Raw genomic sequence first — 22,677 nt, 5'->3', positions numbered from 1 at the left:
GTTGACAAGAGTACACTTGCTTTTTATTTTTATTTTTTTTTATTTAATAGCCTTTTATTTACAGGATATATACATGGGTAACTTTACAGCATTAACAATTGCCAAACCTCTTGTTCCAATTTTTCACCTCTTACCCCCCCCCACCCCCTACCCTAGATGGCAGGATGACTAGTAGATGTTAAATATATTAAAATATAAATTAGATACACAATAAGTATACATGACCAAAACGTTATTTTGCTGTACAAAAAGAATCAGACTCTGAAATATTGTACAATTAGCTTGTGAAGGAAATCAAAAATGCAGGTGTGCATAAATATAGGGATTGGGAATTCAATGTAATGGTTTTTAGTCATCTCCCAGAGTTCTTTTTCTGGGTATAGCTAGTTCAGTTCATTACTGCTCCATTAGAAATGATTTGGTTGATCTCGTTGCTGAGGATGGCCTGATCCATCAGAACTGCATCATATAGTATTGTTGTTGAAGTATATAATGATCTCCTGGTCCTGCTCATTTCACTCAGCATCAGTTCGTGTAAGTCTCTCCAGGCCTTTCTGAAATTATCCTGTTGGTCATTTCTTACAGAATAGTAATATTCCATAATTTTCATATACCACAATTTATTCAACCATTCTCCAACTGATGGACATCCATTCAGTTTCCAATTTTTAGCCACTACAAAAAGGGCTGCCACAAACATTCGTGCACATACAGGTCCCTTTCCCTTCTTTATAATCTCTTTGGGATATAATCCCAGTAGTAACACTGCTGGATCAAAGGGTATGCACAGTTTGATAACTTTTTGAGCATAGTTCCAAACTACTCTCCAAAATGGTTGGATTCGTTCACAACTCCACCAACAATGCATCAATGTCCCAGTTTTCCCGCATCCCCTCCAACAATCATCATTATTTTTTCCTGTCATCTTAGCCAATCTGACAGGTTACACTTGCTTTTTAAAATAATTAAAATAAATTCATTAATTAATAGTACCAAGAGACAATATGGGCCTGGATTTTGAGTCAAAGAATTTGGCACAGCAGAGTATTGTACCTGGAATCAGAGTAGACCTGAGTACAAATGTGACCTCATATACTTACTAGATGTGTAACGCTGAACAAGTCATTTAAACTCTGCCTGTCTCAATTTCCCCAGTTCAAAAAGAGGTAAAAAGAGAGGTAACCTCCCTTCTAAGTTTGCTGTGAAAAATGAGAAAAAATGTGTTTTACTAACAGTATAGTATAGTGCCTTGCAGATAATAGTTGCTTAATAAATGCTTTTTCTTCCAGCTGTAAATTCAAACCTTCTTGCTCCAAATCTGTTATGCTGTGATCCTAAGAGGGCTGCAAGATGCAGAATAATTACTAATCCCCTTTGGTAGGGGAAGTTTCCTCACCAAAAGCTCTCTCCGTATCTACACCTCTGTATCTACAAGGACCACCAAACCAATCAAGCAGACAAAAAAAGACTAAGGAGCAATGAAGTTGAAAGAAAGAACTCTGGCCTTCAATTTAAATTTTGAAGTCAGACTGAACTAGAAAGGGGAACTAGATTCATGGAAAAAGTGTCAAATGAGCTGAATAATATATAAGTATGTATCTTCTACTTTGTAATTTTAAATATACTTTGAGCCTTAAGATTCCTTCTCCCCCGAGTTCAACAGTTTGCTTATTTGAGAGGTCTATTATAATTAACATGATCAGGGAGATGCAGAAGAAATCAGAAAGCAAAGGAAAGACAGAAAAGAAAGTAGAGAAGTTCCATGTTCTTCCAGTTGGAGGAAGGAAATAGTTTTTGGAGGAGGAATTCCCTAACCCCCAACTATTGATAACACAAAGTTATCCAGACCCAATGAAGTCTTCAAAGAGCTTTTGGCTCCATGAATCCCCTGATTCCTGTAGTTTATCAGATGCTTTTCTCAAAGAATGATTGTAGCAGCACAACAATATTGGGGGTAGGAGTAGAATGGAGAATTGAAAAAAGGAGATGACTAAGAGTAAATAGAAGACAATGAGAGCACAGATGACCTAATATGAAGTTTTACCTCAAATGGGATTTGATATGGGAACATCAGTCATGATTATTATGAATTGGGCCAAAGAGCACAATTTCCGTTGTTAGTTATTAATTATTATTATTAGTTAGTTATTCCATTGTTAGTCCCTTGGTGACTCTAAAAGAATTAGTAGCTAATAGTACATGAATGGAAAAACTATTTATAAAAATGTTTTATGTACCAGGCACTATTTTAAGCTCTAGGAATATAAATACACAAAGCCATAGTCCACATCCACAGGGAACTTATAGTTCAATAGAGAAAAACAATATAGATCATTGTGGAAAGTCACAAAAATGCTGCCATGGATTGACATGTTCTTTCCAGAAATGATAGAGTTGATTTGATTACTCTTCTCAAAATTATAGGTGGAAAGCAGATGGGAAGCGAAGAATTGGGAAGGAAATGGCTAGGAAGCTTCCTTGGGGCAGATACATGGAACAGTGGATAGAGTGCCAGACCTGAAGTCAGGAAGACTTCTTTCATTTAAATCTGACCTCAGATACTTATTACCTGTATGATCCTGGGCAAGTCTTGCTCATGTGTAAAATGAACTGAAGAAGGTTATGGCAAGATACTCCAGTATCTTAGCCAGGAAAACTCCAAGTGGGGTTAGTCACCAAGAGTCAGACATGACTAAATAACAACAGGAAGCAGCTGGAAATGTACCAAGGCCCCGCATTTTGCCAAGGCTGTCTTTTACACATAATATATTGGGGTGTGTTGTATGACTCAAAGGGAGGCAGAATAGACATCTTTAGCTTCTTCTTCCTCCACTCTTCTCCAAAGGAGACTTTATTTCCTGCCAAGAGGGGAAGCAGGAAGTTGGGACCAGATGGTTTAGCCACTTGGTTCTCAAAAAGAAGGAGTACGGGGTTAGAATTATTTCTATCTGCTTCCTCAAATATTATTGACCAGGGGATAATGTCTTCATATTTAATGTAACTTCTAATTGCTCTTGCATTATTGGAGAAAATAAGTTCTTATGCTTTTTATCCAAGGCTTGACCCTTTTCTCATAAAATACCAGTCCCACAAAGGACACACATATAGCAATTATCAATGAAACTATTTATCCGACTTGATGGCAAAAACTGAATTCAGAGAAAGTTTACGTAGGAGAATATATACCAGTCAATACGGAGTGAAGCTTTTCTGTCAGGGATGAGGTAACTTGGCTCAACCAAGAGAGAGAACCCCAAGATCTTACCCAAAGAAAAACTCCCAGAAGTCTTTAATGTAGCAGACTAAGACTAAGGGTATGTTGAAAACTATCAGCTCATCTCAGGCCAGCTTCTTCCCAGAGTTTTTCCTTCAGCAATCAGTGGTTCAGATGGCAACTTCTATCTTTCTTCTTGAAGCTTGAAGAAATGACTGTGTGCTTGAAGCAAGTTCTGACTAAAGTGATGAGCTTTTCTCTCCCCTGGTCCTGCTAATTCTGCCCCATGTAGGGATAGTGATAGAAAGGAGTTTCTATCAATGGATTTGGGGACTGGACTTACAGAAATGTGTTGAATCTCTTGTCTCCCTAGTTATAAGATTTTCACCAATCGGCAAATAGGAGCTAGTCAAGAACTGGAGGAATGTGATAAGAGGGAAATCACAGAGACCCTATGACTTGAAAATGGCCACAGAACAATGGGGGTATTTCAGGTTTTAGTCGGGATAAAACATATCATATAGGCAGGCTCCTGAAGACAAATGGATTATTCTCCCTGGGCATCTTCTTTCAACTAGCACCAGAAGCCATGATCTGGAAAACTTACCTTTCTTGGCACTAGAATTTTTGCCCAAATGCAGATTGGTGAATTTAGTGTTGTTCTTCACACATATTAAGGGTTTACTGAATATATTTTCTTTATTCATTTGTTTTTTCTGCTCTTTTTTTTTATGTCAAAAGCTCTGGCTCTTGCCCTCTAATAGCCTAAGGTAAGGGTGGTTCTGGAGGTAGATATACATTGAAACTTAGACTCACTAGGAAGGAGTAAGGAATCAATGACTAACACTAATGTAAGATTATAATACTATACTTTTGGAGGTAGAAGAAACCTTAGTCCAAATCCCTGATTTCACCAATGAGCAAACTAAGCTCCGTAAAAGTTAATCGACTTAATTGAGATCACATGAATAAGTGGCAGAGCTGGGATTCAATTCTAGATTCATGGATTCTAACTTCAATGCTCTTTGCACTAGGTATATCTAGCTACTTAGTGTGTACATGACCTCTAGTGAAGTCTTTAATGAATATTTACCAAGTGGTACAGTGGGTAGAGTGCTTAGTCTGAAGTCAAGAAAACTCATCTTTGTGAGTTCAAAACTAACCTCAAACATTTAACTAGCTATGTGTTCCTTGACAAGTCACTTTACCCTGTTTTCCTCAGGTTCTCATCAATAAAATGAGCTGAAGAGGGAAATGGCAAATCACTCCAATATCTTTAATAAGAAAATTCCAAATGAAGTCACAAAAAGTCAGACACGATTGAAATGACTGAACAACAATTCATTTTATGCCTACTTCTAGGTGAATTAGGGAGATTTTTAGAAACGCTTTCAATTGTTAAAAGCAGAAAAAGATTGCATCTTTTTTTCATTTAAATACTTTTCATTGACTTAAAAATGTTCTAGTCTTGTTAAGTGAGTGATAAATTATAGGATTTTTGACATATTCTTGACAAAGGCTGATAGGTAGGGGATTCCCCCTACACACACACACACATACACACACACACACACACACACACACACACACACACACACACATCCCTGTATTGAACACAGGGATAGGAGTAGAGACTAGATTTCATTGGCAAAAAGAACTTCCAAGTTTGGAAATTTCATCCACCAATGCAGGTTAGCATCTTCTCTGGAAGTTATAGTCTTAGACCGAGTCACATTGTGAAATGAGGCACTTGAACCCATGCTTTCTGGACTCTAAAGCCAGTTGTCTATCCATTATGTCTCATTGTCTTTCTTTGAGTATAGTAGGCAGTCAATCAATGATGCTTAAATTGAACTAAGATGATACAATATAATGGAATCAGGTGGAGGGAAAAGGTTTCAGAATTGCAGGTGGGATGCCATCTAAGAATACAGCAGGTGGCAAATCATGCATCTTGTCGATTTCTTTTCCTTGACAGGGCCAATCAGTCATCAAAACTTGTCTTTCAATTTGGAGTACAGAGCTCATGACTAGCTTTAAAAAAAGGAAGTATAATAATTAATAATTAGAACAGTGATCTCAAAACCAAGATTCCAGCTTACCTTTAGTAAATTGGATGCAACAAAATAGATTACCTACCTTAAAGAGAATTGTGTGGTACTGATAGCATAACCAAGATTAAATCATATGATTGCTGAGGTCCTTTCTATTTCTGACATGTTGAAGTAGGCAAGTATAAAAAAGAGACTTGGATGTCCAGAAAACTATGTTCTAGCTCTTTTCCTGGGCTTCAGTTTCCTCATTTATAAAATGAGAGGGCAGTGGGCCTAATGATCTCAAAGACCCCTTTCCACAATGAAAAGATATGATAATTCTAAATGTCCTAATACCTTCAGATCAAAGGAAGCAGAGAAAAGTACCAGTCTAACCTCTTCATTGTTGTTATTTTAATTAAAGAATCTCTGTTCTTAAAACATGAATTTTCCTTTATGACAGTACCAAAGTATTGGTGCTATTAATGGTAAGTTCCCAGTCTTCTCATATGTGTTTGCTAAAAGACACAGAAAAAGGAACTTTGTGAAAGGAAAAACAATAGATTCCATTTGTGAAGAAACTTTCTCAGATAAAACATTGAAAAGAGACATGCAATTTACATAATAAAATAGCATCTGCATTCAATTCATGGTACTTCTCCTCTAAGAGGAGCCCTGTGATTTTCATAATCCATTTTGCCATAATTAAATGAGGGTGGTTCCATTCCAAAGTCATTCTTGAATTTCCATGAGCATTCATTCATCAGAAACAAGAGCTTTAGTGGGTTAGCCAGCTCACCAAGGTGGACATACTAGACCAATTATATCATGTGGAGATTTTTCCATATCCTTCTATTTAAGGAGATTTGGTATTGTAGCTTTCAACCTCAGAGCAATTTAGTTTTTCTTTGTGGTAGAGACAAACTTGTTTAAATGAGTTAGAATAAATTGGCAATATTTTCATGTACGTGAGGTTTAAGGATCACAGATCCTTGGACTTTTGCTTCTAATGAGACATCAACTTATTTGCATTCCCACAATTCATGGTCTAAATCTTCAAGCTATTTTTTTTTTTTTTTTGCTCCAGTCTCTGCCCTTTTGACTATTTTTTTCATTAGTGATTTCTTTTTTGTTTTGAATCAGCTTAAATATTGCATTAGATTAAATATTTCTGTTCATCTTTTCCCAGATATTCCTGTTGATCTTATAGGGGGAAAGGTTTTGCTCTTTACTATGACCTTACATTATTTCAGTTCATGTTCAACTTAGAAAATGTCATCTGGGTGAATGATTCCTTCATCCCACCCAAGGTACATATCTATCCAATATATAGTCATATATGATTATATTATGGTCATATAATGAAAATAAGGTGAGACATATGGACACCTTGAGTTTTAAGTTGATTCTTCTTCTCCCCCAACCCCGCACAAGGATCTATCCAACACAAAGCCATCATTTGGTGCTGGAGAAAAGGAATGGTTCTTTGGGAAAGGGAGAAGAGAAAATAGAAATGTAAGTGATATAAGAGCAAGTATTTCAAAACCCACTTTAAAAAATCTAGGGGGAGCAGCTAAGGGGTATAGTGGCTAGAGCACCAGCCTGAAAGTCAAGAAGACCTGAGTTCAAATCTGGTGTCAGACACTTAACATTTCCTAGTTGTGTGATCCTGGGAAAGTCACTTAACCCCAATTGCCTCAGGAAAAAAAAATCTCAGTAAATCTATCTATCATACCTTTTTTTCATTATGTGACGGTTGCTCATTTAATATTAGAGAAAGGTCCTCTTAATTTGAGTTCAATTTAGGGACAAAATAAGATGCTTGTAAGTCACTGACAGGAGCTGTTATTTTGTGGTAAGGATACAGAGGCATTTAGCAGCTACAGACATGTTTCCTCCCCACTCCCCATCTCTATTGAGACAGGATATGATGACTCACATGGGTTACTTTTCTGAAGAGAAATTAAAGTCAGAAGGGTCCTGATGCCATAAATGTGACTTTCTGTGTCCTTCAAGGAACAGAAAGCTATTTCTTCCAAATTCCTCTGTTTCTTTTGAGGACATCAGCATCCTGCCAGTCATCCAAACTCTCAACCTTGGAATTATCCTTTCAGACTCACTCTTCATGACTTCCCATATCCAGTTAGTTTCCAAGAATTGTTGATTTCTTCATATCTTACATTTTTCTGTTTTCTTCTCTCACATGGCTCTTTCCTTAGTTTGGATCTTCTTCACTTAAACTCAAAATCTTAAAAAAAATGAATGTTAATGATTGTTCATGTATAACATATAGAATTAGGGAGAGGACTCAATTTTTTTAAAAAGAATATTTAAATGTTTTTATGCGTAATTGGTGAAAATAAAATATTTTTAAAAGAATGTTAAATTTTTGTCTACATGTAATTGAGAAAAAATGTAATTATATATATTATATATGTGTGTGTATGTATATATATACGTACATATATATATATATATATATATATATATATATAATGGAATACTATTGTGTTGATCACTTATTAGCATATTGATGAATCACAGTTCCTGAAGACTAATGGTGAAACATGCTACTCACCTCATGATATACAGGTGGAGAACTTAGAATTTAGAATAAGGAAAAATTTTTTGGACTATGGTTAATATGATCGTTTGTTCTGATTGATTATAATATTGTGGCTGTATTTCTTGTGTTCTCAAATGGGAATGGGGTGTTTTCACTGACCAAAACAATTTTTAAAAATTTAAAAATAAGAAAAAAACAAAAAGAAATAGTGCTATTTGGCAACTCTGCTACAAATCTTTCCCATTCTCCAATTCATCCTCTACACAGCTGCCAAAGTAATAGTCCTAAAGCACAGGGCTCACTGTGTCATTTTCTTGCTCAATAAACTCCAATGTCTTTCTATTAACTTTAGGATCAAATACAAATTCTCATGTTTGGCATTTAAAGTCTTTCCTAACCTGGTTCCAATGTACCTTTCTGGGCTTTTTGTATATTATTCTTCACCCACTCTTTTTATCATTCAAACTGGCCTTATTGTTCTTTATATACCACAAGCCATCACTCTGCATGCTTCTATACAAGTTTCCCTCATACTAGAAAGTATACTAACAGTTTAAGGTTTTTTTGGTTTGTTTTAAATTTTTATTTTCAATTCCAAATTCTCTCTCTTCCTTCATCTTCTCCCTTAATCTTGACTTAGAATCCTTAGTTTCCTCCAACATGCAATTCAAGCACCACATTCTAAGCCTTTTCTCCAACTATCAATACTATTATACCTGAAATTACATTCTACTTATCTTGTTTATCCATACTTAGCATATAGTTATTTAATTAGGTTGTCTCCCTCTACTGAAAATAAATGTCTTGAGAACAGATACTATATTATTTTAAAATTTGCATTGTAAAATAGAGATATTAGTAGCACTTACCTCCCAGGATTGTTGTGAAATCAAATGAAAGAATGCAAAGCTTTTCAAATGTTTTATAAAGTATAAAATGCTCTATGCATTATATAACATATAAAGTATTCTATAGATGCTAGTTATGTAGCCATTCCTGGCTTCAAAGTCAGCTTTCTATATACTGTGTCATGGGAGGGGCTCTGAGTAGGACAATTTGGGGTATAAAGATGGATTTTTTTTTTTTTGTTCCAGTGAACAGTTTGGAAATAATTGAAATAGACCATGCATTTTTCTAAACGTGATCCAGCTCATTCTTCTATTCAATTCTAGGTCCAGCTTATTGTCGCTCTGCAATTGTTTCTCTCTCTCTCTCTCTCTTTTCTTTCTTAATTTCTTTTTTCTTTCTTTTCTTTTCTTTCTTTCTTTTCTTCCTTCTTTTTTCTTTCTTCCTTCCTTCCTCCTTCTTTCCCTCCCTCCCTTCCTCCTTTCCTTGCTTCCTCCCTCCTTCCTCCCTCCCTCTTTCCTTCCTCCCTTCCTTCCTCCCATCCTTTGTTCCTCCCTCCTTCCTTCCCATCCTTCTTTCCTCCTTCCTTCCTTCCCTTCCTCTTTTCCTCCCTCCCTTCCTTCCTTCTTCCCTTCTTTCCTTCCTTCCCTTCCTTCTTTTCCTTCTTTCCTTCCTTCCTTCCTTCCTTCCTTCCTTCCTTCCTTCCTTCCTTCCTTCCTTCCTTCCTTCCTTCCTTTTTTCCTTCCTTCCTTTCTCTCTCCCTCACTCCCCCCCCCACCCGGCTCTCAACATACACATGTACACACACTTTCTTTCATCCACATCTGTGATTTAATTGGTACAAGAAATTCCCATTATGGAAAATACCTCTCTAGTGAAGATCGACAACTGCTTTGTAACTTAGTGACATAAGAAATTAGTTGCCAGAGCACTGAGCAGCTAAGCTCCTTGCCATGGTAACATGGCTAGTGAGTGAGTAGTAGAGGCAAGACTGAAGCCAGATATTCACTACTCTGAAATCAGCTTTCTAGACACATTCTACAATATATTATTTGTATATGCATATACATATATACACACACTCATATACATGTATGTATATATTATACATTTTTATATGACATATAACTATGTATATGGAGCATTATGTATATAAATTTCAAAACATTAATATCTAGCTACTTGAAGTATTTTTCAACACTTTAAGATAAATGTAGTATAGACAAAATCATTTTAAAAATTTTATTCATTTTGAACTTAAATATCAAAAAAAAAAAAAAAGAAAAACATTTCCATGTACACAGCACAATATAAGATTTCAATATAAAATCATGAATTTCCATTTCACATATTTATTTGTTTGCTTGTTTTTGAAAACTTGTGTAATAGGTTTTCATTTTAAAAGCTGACTTGCTTTTCTGTTCTCTGTTGTGCACTTTTTTCCTTCCTCTACCCCCACCTCACTGTAGAGAAGGCTACCATAAGACACAAATATATATGAATATATGTACATATATAATACATATATAAATATATACACATGTAGCATCATATTGTACATACATTTATTTAATAGTTCTCAGGATGTGGACAGCAACTTCCTTCATAGATCCTTTGTAATTGATCTGAATATTTATATGCTCAAAATGACTTTGTTATTGAGAATTGTTCTTTGAACAATACTGCTGTTACCGTGCACAACATTTGTTTTGTGTATTTTATTATTTCATATAAATCTTTCTAAATTTTTCTAAACTGAACCAGCTTATCATTTCTTACAATACATAGTATTCTGTCAGAATCACATACTACAATTTGTTTAGCCCTTCCTTAATTGACAGGTCTTTGGCCTCGATTTCCAGTTCTTTGCCACCACAAAGTTATTTTTCTTTTTCCCTAGTCCCTTTGGAAACAAATCTAATAGTGGTATTGCTGGGTCAAAGGGTATACTCAGTTTTTTGACTCTTTGGATGTAATTCCAGATTGTTCTCCAAAATAATTGAATCAGTTCATAGTTCCACCACTAGTGAATTAGTGTTCCATTTTTTCCACACCTCTTTGTGTGGTTTTCCATTCAGTGAAACCAATCATTGAAAAACAGTACTCACTTGAACATACTTAATAAGTGGTCATCCACTACCTCCTGAGGCAAGCCATTGTACTCTTGGATAATTCTAATTGATGTGAGAGCAAGCCTAAACCTGCCTCTTTGCAACTTTTATTCTTGGTTCTTTTCTTAGAGTACAAACAAAATGAGTGTAATTCTTTTTCCATGTGACAGTTTTTCAAATCCTTGGAGATACCTCTCATGGTAAGCCTCCTGAAATTTCTCTTTTCCAGGTTAAAAAGTCCCAATTTTGCTAAACCAGTTTGTAAGTAACAGGAACTTGAGGCCATTCCCCTTGCTGGCTATTCTCTTCTGGATGCAATCATTTATCAATTTAAACCATGATGGCTAGAACTGTATATAAGCCTCTAGATATACTCTGATCAGGCAGAGTACAGAAGTTCTATTACCTTCTTATTCCTGGAAGATATCCAAGGGTGTGCCAGAGCCAGTTTTAAACTAACTTAAAAGGGCTGATTGTTAAATTTTCAGTGTGAGCATTTACATTTGAGAAATTGGAAAAATTAACAAATCAGAATGAGGGAGAAAATGTTTAGAATTCAGATAAAACTTTAAAATATGTCATGAACATATTTTTTGCCCTAGAAATCCAGTTATTAAATATCTATAAGCACAATCCTGGCTATATTCTTTTAAAAATATACCCAAAGTTAACATTAGCTTTTTAAGTTTCCATATCATGCTATTAAACTAATATTGATCTCTGTTGTTGTTGTTTAGTTGTTTCAGTTGTGTCCAACTCGGTGACCTCAGATATTAGAGTAGTTTGACATTTTCTTCTCTAGCTCATTTTTACAGATGAGAAATTGAGGCAAATAGGATTAAGTAACTTGCCCAGGGTTTTAGAGTTCATAAATATTTGAGGCTGGATTTGAACTCAGGTCTTCCTGACTCCAGGATTGACACTCTAACCACTAGACTCTGTAGCTGCCTAATATTGAGCCTGCAGTCCATTAAAAAGCCTACATCTCTTTTCAGACAAACTGCTTGCTAACTAAGCTCTCTTTTCCTTGTAAAATTGATTTTTGAAAATCTAAGTATAATACTTATATATATATATATATATATATATATTCTTTTGAAATTATATATTTTCCTATTTAGTCCAAAGCTCTGACCTCTTACGACCTTTTTGAATTCTGACAGTCATCCAATATGTGAGCTCTCCCCTGTAAATTTGTATCATCTGCAAATTTGATAAAACATACCATCCATGCTCTTACCAAAGTCATTTCAAAAAAGTTAAGAAGCACAGATCGAAAAACTCTAAATAAGATCTTGTTTCAAAGTGAATTAAGCCATTAATCATGATTTTTAAAAAACCTATTATTCAACCAACTCCAAATAAATTTTGTCATACTATGATCTCACCTATATCTTTCCATCTATTCTACAAGAGAACATGAGAAAAATTTAAAAATATTTTGGTTAAATATGAGGAAATTGGCAAAGAATTGGAAACAAAATGAATGCCTATTAATTGGGAAATAACTGGCACATAATAGTTGCTTAATAAATGCTAACTGACTGATGGGCTCTGTCTCTAGACAAAATAATGTTTGAAAAGTCAACCTGAAGTTTATAAGGCTTTGGAGCAGGAAGTAGGAACCTAATAGAATGTAAACTCTTGATTTCATTTTCATCTTTGTATCCCCAGAACCCAACATTGTATTTTTAAACAAGTAGACACTTTAAAAAATATACAAATCAAAATTTTCTGTTATGAATAATGACTTTTGGAGAAATGGCAGGATATAGATGAGGGGAGGGAAATCTAGTCAATGTTAAAAGAAAAAAATGTTTTGGATGAATTAAAGACATCATCAGGAGACAAAGCTGAGAAAGTTGAAATCATAAGAGATTTGCTTGAAAATAAAAGCAATTTGTGAGTTGACCTAAGCCAAGTGCTTCCCCCCCCAAAAAAAATGACATATTCAATAGATTATAGGAATAGGCTTTAGAAGGAATGAAAAATCTAAGTAGTGGTTATCAAGGAACTTTGAGAAGAAGAGTTTAAGATCAAATCTTGGTGTTGCCTTTTAAAAAACTAGGAGAAAGGACCTTGCTTCCCACAGGGATAATGGGTAGAGAGATATTGTTATAGTGAGAATGAAAGGGAAATATGGATTTCTATGTTGAGTAGAATAAAGGTTGGACTTTGCAACTGATTTGCTGTATACTATATATATTCCCTGTGTAAAATTTGTTATAGTTTATTCCCCTTTGCATAATTGGAACCCCAAAATGTCTCACACAATAGTAAAGTTTGCTTTTGTACTTTGAAAGGTTGACTGAGTACATGATGACTCATTAGGGAGGAGGAGCACTGACCAGGAGAAATGAAGGATGAAACTATTTCTCCAAGGTCAAACTCGAAAAGAGACCATCTACTTTCATGCCTTGAGCAGAGACAGAAAAATGACAAATAGCAAAGACCAAGGTTCTTTCATTTGAGAACGACCTTCACATTTTTGTCATAGTTTATATAATAGTTGCCCAACTAGAAAAGGACTTGAAATAGGCTGACATTTCCACAAAATATTATCTTCCTTCTTTTCCATTTTCAGTTATTTTCCAGAACTCAGACTAAGAATCTATGAAAACATCACTAAAAAGATAATAGAACAATTGTATGACAGCTATAAATGAATGAAAAAAATTGCTAAGGATTTAATACACTTTTTGAAAGTAGAATTGTTTCATATATGTGTGTATATAAATATATATATGCATACATATGTATTCACACAGGTGTTTGTGTGTGTATATATACATACATATCTCCAGTATTTAGCATATAGTGTATATTCAATAAGTACTTGTTGACTATCAGTATGTACATATGTGTGTATACATATATGTATATATAAACATATATATAAACTACCTCCCATGCCTAGCATGTAGTATGTATCCAATAAATACTTGTTGACTGATTATCAGTGTGTATATATGTGTGTGGATATACATATATACATATGTATATATACATATATGTATGTATGTATGTACAAAACTATCTCCAGTTCCTAGCATATAATATGTATTCAATAAATACTTGTTGACTGATTATTGGACAGTATGTTTATGTAACCAAAAGGTAACACAAAAGCAGCTGAAGATAAACATACAAAAAAGCATGACAAATCCCGTTCTTAAGAAACTTAAAGTCTAGTAAGGAGATAGAAAATCACTGCATAAATGAGTGGTCATAAAGCAATGACTGACATATCCTAATCAGTAGTAGGAAGATGGACCAAGTGAACCATGGCAGGCTTCTGTAGAGTTTAAATACAGGGAAATTCTTACCAATTAGGAATATAGGGCCCTCCTATAGGTATATCCTCCTTGCAGAGGAGGTATATCTTGAGGGAGAGAAGGGAGGGCAAATGGGTGAACTCAGGGAAGTATATAATGGGAATCAACATGTGAAAAGGACATTGGAAAGTTCTGAGATTGAGCGTTTCTGTTCAGATCCTCCCTCTGGTACTTAATACTTGCATAATTTTGGGCAGGTTACCCAATCTCCCTAGGACTCAGTTTCCTCATCTGTAAAATCAATGAATTATATAAGGTCTTTCCAAGTTCTAAGTCTATGATCCCATATATTCAATAATTTTATGATGATTTAAACCTTACCTTATCAAAATTAGTATTTTGGTTATATCAAGCAAATTTAGGGCAGCTACTAAAAGGGAACTTGTGGATGATCTGACAAAATTTGGATGCTGCACCCTTACTAAAAAATAAAGTAAGAACTTAAGGATGCAATAAACACTAAGATTTTTTTTTTTTATTAATTTATCTTTAGGTACCTAGGTAGCTCAATGGATAGAGTGTCAGATCTGGAGTCAGGAGACTCATCTTTCGGAATTCAAATCTAGCCTCAGACATTTACTAATTATGTGACCCTGGGCAAGTCACTCAGTCCTGTTTGTCTCGGTTTCTTCATTTGTTAGATGAGCTGGAGAAGAAATGGCAAACCAGTCCAGTACCTTTGCCAAGAAAACTCCTTGAAGAGTCAGACATAACTGAAAAAGTGAACAGTAAAGAACCACGGACAAAAATAATTTAAATCATGTGTCAGACAAATCAGTAGCATAACCAGGCTTCATTCAACAAGATATGTAGCATGTAAAAAGTGGGAGTAAATTGTTGGTTCAACCCATCCCTCATTAGAAGGAGAAGATGCTGTCTCTATGCTTGTCCTTCTCACTCAAAGATGATTCCTAACAGTGATCACCAAGTAAATGTGAGAGTTGGCTGGAGCCTTTAATGAATCACCAATGAGAGGTTTTCCATACTTCATACTGTCCTTGGGTTTTTACCAGCAGCTGCAGTCTGGTACTATTTATATCTTGACTTTTTTTTGGTCCAGACTGTCCTGAAACTTACCCTCTTAAAAGACTTTCCTGGAACATTGAGAGATTAGGTGACTTGCCCAGGATCACATCACAAATATATGTCAGAAGCTTCACTTATAGACTGATAAGAAAAGAATCACCCAGTTTCCATTTTGGGGGACCAATAAAATGGAGTGTATATTTAGAATACATGTGGGGAGGCTATGAGTTTCCTTCATTCAGGGAAAATCATAATGATAGAGGTCTCTATCTACTGGGCCTCTGTTGACATTTTTTTCATTCCAGGTGAAGGGAATAGTATTTTCTAACTGAAAGTACAGAGACTGAGCCACAAGAATTCAGGAAGTCAGCATGCTCACTGGGTTTTGCAGCCAGGCAGCACTGATGAAGCAAGAAACTAGGAGTAATCTATGGGAGTAATCAGTTTAGTGGAAACTGATATGGACATGAACTTGGTGAGATTAATACGATAGGTAAATGTTTAATAACAAGTTGGATCCAGCTCACCCCCAAAGAGAACTAAGTTTTGAGACTACTCTTCCCAGAAACCATGTTAGCATAGTTGAGTTTGCCCTGAGGTACAAGGGAAAAATGTTTGTATAATTGTTCTTGTCATATCTTTGAAATATCCCTCTGTACAAGCTTTGTTTGGTTGTTTTTTAGTCTTGTCTGACTCTATTTTCATTTGGGGTTTTCTTGGCAAAGACACTAAAGTGGTTTGCCATTTCCTTCTCCAGCTTATTTTATAGATGAGGAATTGAGGCAAACTGTATTAAATGACTTTCATAGGGTCACACAGCTAGTAAATGTCTTGGGGCTGTATTTGAACTCAGAAAGAGTTCAAGCCTGACACCAGGCTTAGTACTTTTATCCGTTGCACAACCTTAAATGTCACAAGTCCCTTTCATTGGTAGTGGTGGTGGGGAACAGAGGGAGAGGGAGATAGTCAGAGAAAGGGCTGATGGTAGTAAAGAGAACAATCTATAAATCCCACAGGGTACCCACAACCATAAGAGGTAGTTTGTTTGTGAGAAAGTAATCTAGAGTTTGAAAGATGGTTTGGGTGTTATTCTGATTAGACATTTTCTGCCTGAGGGTAGAATTTAGAACAATGGATAGAAGCTGCAGAAAGGCAGCTTTTGACTGGCAATTACAGCCACAGGGCAGCTATACTTAGCATCCACACAGTGGATAGAGGGCCAGACCTGGAGTCAAGAATAGTCATCTTCCTAAATTCCACTCTGACCTCATACTCTATTTATCTTCATAACACTGAACAAATCACTTTATCCTGTCTGCCTCCGTTTCTCATCTGTAAAATGAACTGGAGAAGGAAATGACAAAGCACACCAATATCTTTGCCAAGAAACACTAAATATCACAAAGAGTTAAATGTGTCTGGAAAATGACAACAAAAAATAAAATGGCAGGTTCAGGAAGGTTTAGACTCTTTATCACTGGAGATTTCCAAGAAGAGGTATTTGACTCTTTTTTAAAGGTATTGAGAGAAGATTCTTGGCCAAGCACAGTTTAGATAAGATGACCTCTGAAGTCCCTTTCAACTCTGGCATTGAGAGTTTCTGATATTGTGTTTCTTGAGAATTCTCTCTTACCTGAAATGATTCACTTTAGCCTTCCGTGTGATAACTATTTGAGCACATTTTTTCCCACTGTGTAGTGGAATCTTTTTCATATTGAACTTAAATTGGAAAACCCAATGGGTTTCCAAATAACCAGGTTGGGAAACTTGAGTTTAGATCCCAGCTCTGAGTCAAGTCGTTTCCCCTACACACTTCAATTTTCTCATAGGTAGAAAAAGGAAGTTAATTTGAGGTTTTACCTCATTCTATCAGAATAACAAACATAACGAAATGATCTTTTTTTGACAAAAAAAGTCAAATGATAGAGGAGCTGTGGGAAGACCACAGGTATACTAATATACTAATATACTAATCCACTCTTAGGTCATAGAATAAAAAAATGGGTGAGGAATAAAAATAGTTTTGAAATAATTGATTTTTCTGGACAAATTATAAAAATGAAATAAATTTCAAATGTGCAAAAAAAATAAAAATTAAAATTAAAAATTAAAGCACTTTATTGGATGGTTCCTCAAGGTTCCTACAAGTTTTAGGATTATTTTTTGTCATTTATTTACCCCACATACATTTAATACATAAAAGATATCTTAGAGCAAATTTAGCTGACTATTGTTGTAAATAGGAGCATTTGAAATTGAAGATTGTGCCATAGGATGTAGCTTTCAATGGGTCAGGGTCAATATTTGAAGTACAGAGCTATTTGTTGCAATTCTTAGAAACCCCAAATTCTATTTGTCACTAATTTACCCAGAGCATCATCTTTTTTCCTTTCATCTTCAGGAAAGTATAATAGTCTGGATGATAGTCAGTTGCTCATCTGTTCCTTCTCCAAAGTTTTCCAGGGAACCCTTGTCCTTGTTCCAGAACATTCTCCCTTAGTAAGTTCTAAATCTAACTGATCCTTGAATGGAAGGACTAAGTCTCCTGATCCCTGACAAAAGCTTGATTTCAGGATTTTCTTCATGTTGCTTTCTTATTACCTGATTCTGTTTTCTTTTCCTTCCTTCCTTCCTTCCTTCCTTCCTTCCTTCCTTCCTTCCTTCCTTCCTTCCTTCCTTCCTTCCATCCTCCTTTCCTCCATTCTTCATCCATGTGGTAGGAGCTGTACTGATTTTATATGAATAATTGCTTACACATTTTTGAAGACAGTTGAGTTTGATCCACCAAAAAGCAGCAATTTTATGAAGCTAGGCCTTTCAAATCCCTTTACTTTCCCCTGGATAACCCCATACAGCCCTTCAAACATCATGAGGTTGCTTTATAAGCAAGTGAACTAGACTGATCCTTAAGGTGAGGGGTAAAAAGGTTGGGCTGGGAAAGAAACAGAGTGTTATTAATGGAATAAAGAAGATCAGCCTTTGGGAAAATAGTGTCAGAGACATTTTCTTGCTCTGTGAAGAAAGCCTTGCTGGTTGTCTACCTTATTGACTTATTGGAAAGGACATGAATAATGTTTTAATTCTTATGTAGAAAAGTAGTTTTAATTGGACTTTATGTTCCAGAATTCTTATTACACTTTAAACCCTGAACCTGCTTTAGGTTAAGCTAGCAAAACCCCCTGTTGTCATATACCTCATGAAATAAGAATGTATTTTCTCACGTTTATTTACAAAAGAAAGCAATAATACACAGAAATATCAAAAGTAGAGACACAGGTAGGCAAGATTCCACCAGTATGTACTAATAACCTTTTATTGAATAAAGTTCACCAGCTTTCATCCCAGTTGGCCCATAATTCCTTTCCTCTTCTTTCCTCCGAGATTATCTCTTATTTACATTACACATATCATATTATACACATGGTTATTTGTATATAGTAAATGTAAACTCCTTGAGGATTGGGACTGGGTTTTGCCTTTTTTTTTTTTTTTTTTTTTTTTTTTTTGTACTGCCAGATCTTAGAACAGTTACTGGCATATAACACATGCTTAATAAATTCTTGGTGATGATAATGATGATTTCCCTGATCTTCTCCCACATCATAGAAATACTCTAATTTTTCTCCCAAATTATAGTGTCTTTTGCTTAAAACCCTTCCTATACACACACACACACACACACACACACACACACACACACACAAATTAGGATTTATTATCTGAGTAAATGCTCTAGAAACTAAGGTTCTCCCTATGCCTGATTTATAATCTCAAATTCTCTTTCAACCAATTGAGAAATCCTTTGGTCACCCACTAGCTTTGGATATCCCATCCGCATTCCTGCTATTCTTGGTAGTAAAGGAAAAATGAAAAAGAATAGCCATTTCTCAGATCATCCAGATAAAGGAATAATTTGACTAAATATAACAAATATAGAATTTTACTTCCTATTAATATTCACAACAGATGGACATTTATCATCCCCCAAAGTTTTTTAATAAACAAAAATACTGCAAAACAGTCACTGATTCTTAAAACGCAAACTGTGTGCTTCTTTTGAGAAATATATTATGAAGGTTGTTGTTTTTTTTCCCCCACTCACATAAAAATGCTCTTATGGATGGACTAACTTAGAATTCAGATCTAATTATTTTTGGAAAACAAGTCTACCAAATGATTTTTATTGTGGACTATATTGACATAAAAGGCCACATGAGAAGGCAACACAATTTAGATATTTTTGTCTCCAACTATCCCAATCACTTTGTTTGCTCACATCCACCACATTGTTGTTGTTGTTTTTTTTTTTTTTAGTTTGATTCTTCAGTATTTTCCTTCTAATGGCCTGAGTGATTCAACTCCTGGGCTTTTACAGCCTCTATTACAGCCTTTATTAGAGTCATATCTATCAAGGATGATTATGAAATGTTCATAAGCACATAATTTTTTCTGTGTTCTTGAGATCATTGGAGAAATACACAAAAATGGGAGAAATTTTCATTGTCATTAGTATAGGGACTCATTTTGTTGTTGAATTGTTACAATTATGTCTGATTCCTTTGACCTCATTTTGGAAGTTTTCTTGGCAAATATACAGCTTGTTTTGCAGATGAGAAAGCCAAGGCAAATTGAGTTAAGTGACTTGTCCAGGGTAACATGCTTAGTAAATATCTGAGACTGGAGTGCCCAGCACTATCCACTATGCTCCCCCAGCTGCCCCATGACACTCAAAAAAAAAATAAACAAAAATTATTAATAATATTATATTGGACAAAACTCACTTCAAATATTACCTCCTACATGGGGCTTTTCCTGAGTCCTGCCTTTGTATCTACTTATATATTTCTATTTATATGTGTGTGTATATATCTATATCTATATACATATATATATATTCTTCCTCTATAACATGAAAACTTCTCAAAGGCAGGGACTTTGATCGTTTTCATTGTATACTCAGCACATGATACAAAATATACTTTTTTTGTTTGTTTAATAAGACAATGTGAATTAAGTGACTTGCCTAGGGTCACATAGTTACTAAGTGTCAAGTGTGTGAGATCACACTTGAACTCAGTTTTTCCTTACTCTGGGGTTGGTGCTCTATCCATTGTACCACCTAAGTGCCACAAAGTATACTTTTTTTTTTTTTTGGCGAGATAATTGTGTGTCTGAAGCCATATTTGAACTCAGGTACTCTATCCACTGCACCATCTAGCTGGCCTACACAAGGTATACTTTTAATAAATAATTGATTAATCTTAACTACGTTGTGTCATAGTGAATAGTAGGTAGTCCAGAAAGTCAGAAAGATATGAGTTCAAATCCCTCCTTCAGCATTTACTAGCTGTGTAATCATGGACAAATCTTTTTTTAACATCTAAGCCTCAGCTGCAGAATCATATCCGAGAGGAGAATGACAGAACATGAAGAAAAAGATGGGTTTTGTAGGGCTTCTTTCCACTACATCAAGAAAAGCAATTGGACAACCTGGTATAACAAAGATCCTCCTTTATACACGACAGGTATTTTCACCAAGCACATATCTAAAATGGTTATTATAATAAATAGCTATCATTTACATGACACTTTGAAATTTATAAAGCACAGAATGACAGGGAAAAATAATGCAAAATGTTGGAGGGGATGTGGGAAAACTGGGACACTAATACATTGTTGATGGAATTGTGAATATATCCAGCCATTCTGGAGAGCAATTTGGAACTATGTTCAAATAGTTATCAAACTGTGCATACCCTTTGACCCAGCAGTGTTACCACTGGGCTTATATCCCAAAGAAATTATAAAGAATGTTTGTGACAGCCCTTATGCCCATTAATTGGAGAATGGCTAAATAAATTGTGGTATATGAATAATATGGAATATTATTGTTCTGTAAGAAATGACCAACAGGATGATTTCAGAAAGGCCTGGAGAGACTTACATGAACTGATGCTGAGTGAAATGAGCAGGACCAGGAGATCATTATATATTTCAACAACAATACTATATGATGATCAATTCTGATGGACGTGGCCCTCTTCAGGAATGAGATGAACCAAATCAGTTCTAATGGAGCAGTAATGAACTGAACCAGCTACACTCAGCGAAAGAACTCTGGGAGATGACTAAGAACCATTACACCGACTTCCCAATCCCTATATTTTTGCGCTCCTGCATTTTTGATTTCTTTCACAGGCTAACTATACAATATTTTGGAATCCGATTCTTTTTGTATAGCAAAATAATGGTTTGGACATGTATACTTATTTCGTATTTAATTTATACTCTAATATAGTTAACATATATTGGTCATCCTGCCATCTAGGGGAGGGGGGTGGGGGGAAAGAGGGGAAAAATTGGAACAAAAGGTTTGGCAATTGTCAATGCTGTAAAATTACCCATGCATATAACTTGTAAATAAAAAGCTATTAAAATTAAAAAAAAAGAAATTTATAAAGCACTATAGTCAGGTGGGGGGAGGGAAAGAAGGGAAGACAATAAGCATTTTTATAGTGTTTATTATGTGCCAGAGACTATACTAATCACAAATATTTTTTTCATTTTTTCTCACAATAACCCTTTTTACTTAAGGGAAAGAGGTAAAAAGATTACAAAAGTCACTGGAAATCTGAGTGAGGTGCCAAAGAAGCACTATCTACAGGCGCTGGAATAGTGCATAGATGGTACAGAGGCTAGAATCACACACATTAAAAAAAACTAACTAATTTTTTGGCAATTTTAACCTCATTCAAGCGTTATGAGGAGATAATGACTTAAGCTCAGCACTATGAAGTGGAGAACATAGGGACTTGCCTGTGTCAAAGCTTTTAGTTAACTTGCATGAAGACTTGTGGAATAAACAGGTGTAATTTATATTCCACATCTTAAAAGGGTATCAAGTGAAGTATGGCTTTTAATTTGGAATCAGTCTGACAATTAAAGACTTGTTTCAGTTGCTAAACTTGGTTAGGGTTAAATGCCCACTGACCTTTTGGTCCTCTATTATTACATCATGGTGATAGATATTGACTGAGAGAAACTTCAACAGGTACCACATTCTCCTACCTTCCATGAGAAACTGCATCTATCTATACCTTTTAGAATTCTTTTTCAAAATAATGACAACAACAACAAAAACCTTTGAGAGAGGGAAAGTAATAAAAAAGAAAAACAAAAAGATCTAAACTCAGGAAATGCCACCAGCACTAGGGCTTGTAGCAGATTTAGTGATCTCCCATGATTCCAGGTTACAAGGCAAGTGATCCAAGATTAAAACCACTGTTGTGACCCCTCTTCCCTTCCTGGAAATTAGGAAAGGTAAACTTTGGGGAAAATCTCTTTGCAGTCTACCAATTCTACTCATGCCCTTTGTCTCCTACTTTTAAAGAGGGAAAGTGACATGGTAGAAAGAAAAAATAGACGTGATCAGAAGACCTGAGTTTAAATTCTGAATAACAGTAGGTGCCCAAGGACAAATTATGTCACTTCTCTTGGCCAGTTTCTTCAGTCATAGAATGAAGAAAAGGGTAAGAGTATTATGAAT

Source organism: Sarcophilus harrisii, chromosome 4 (assembly GCF_902635505.1).
Source record: "Sarcophilus harrisii chromosome 4, mSarHar1.11, whole genome shotgun sequence".
NCBI lineage: Eukaryota > Metazoa > Chordata > Mammalia > Dasyuromorphia > Dasyuridae > Sarcophilus > Sarcophilus harrisii.
Note: the sequence above shows the minus strand (reverse complement) of the source record.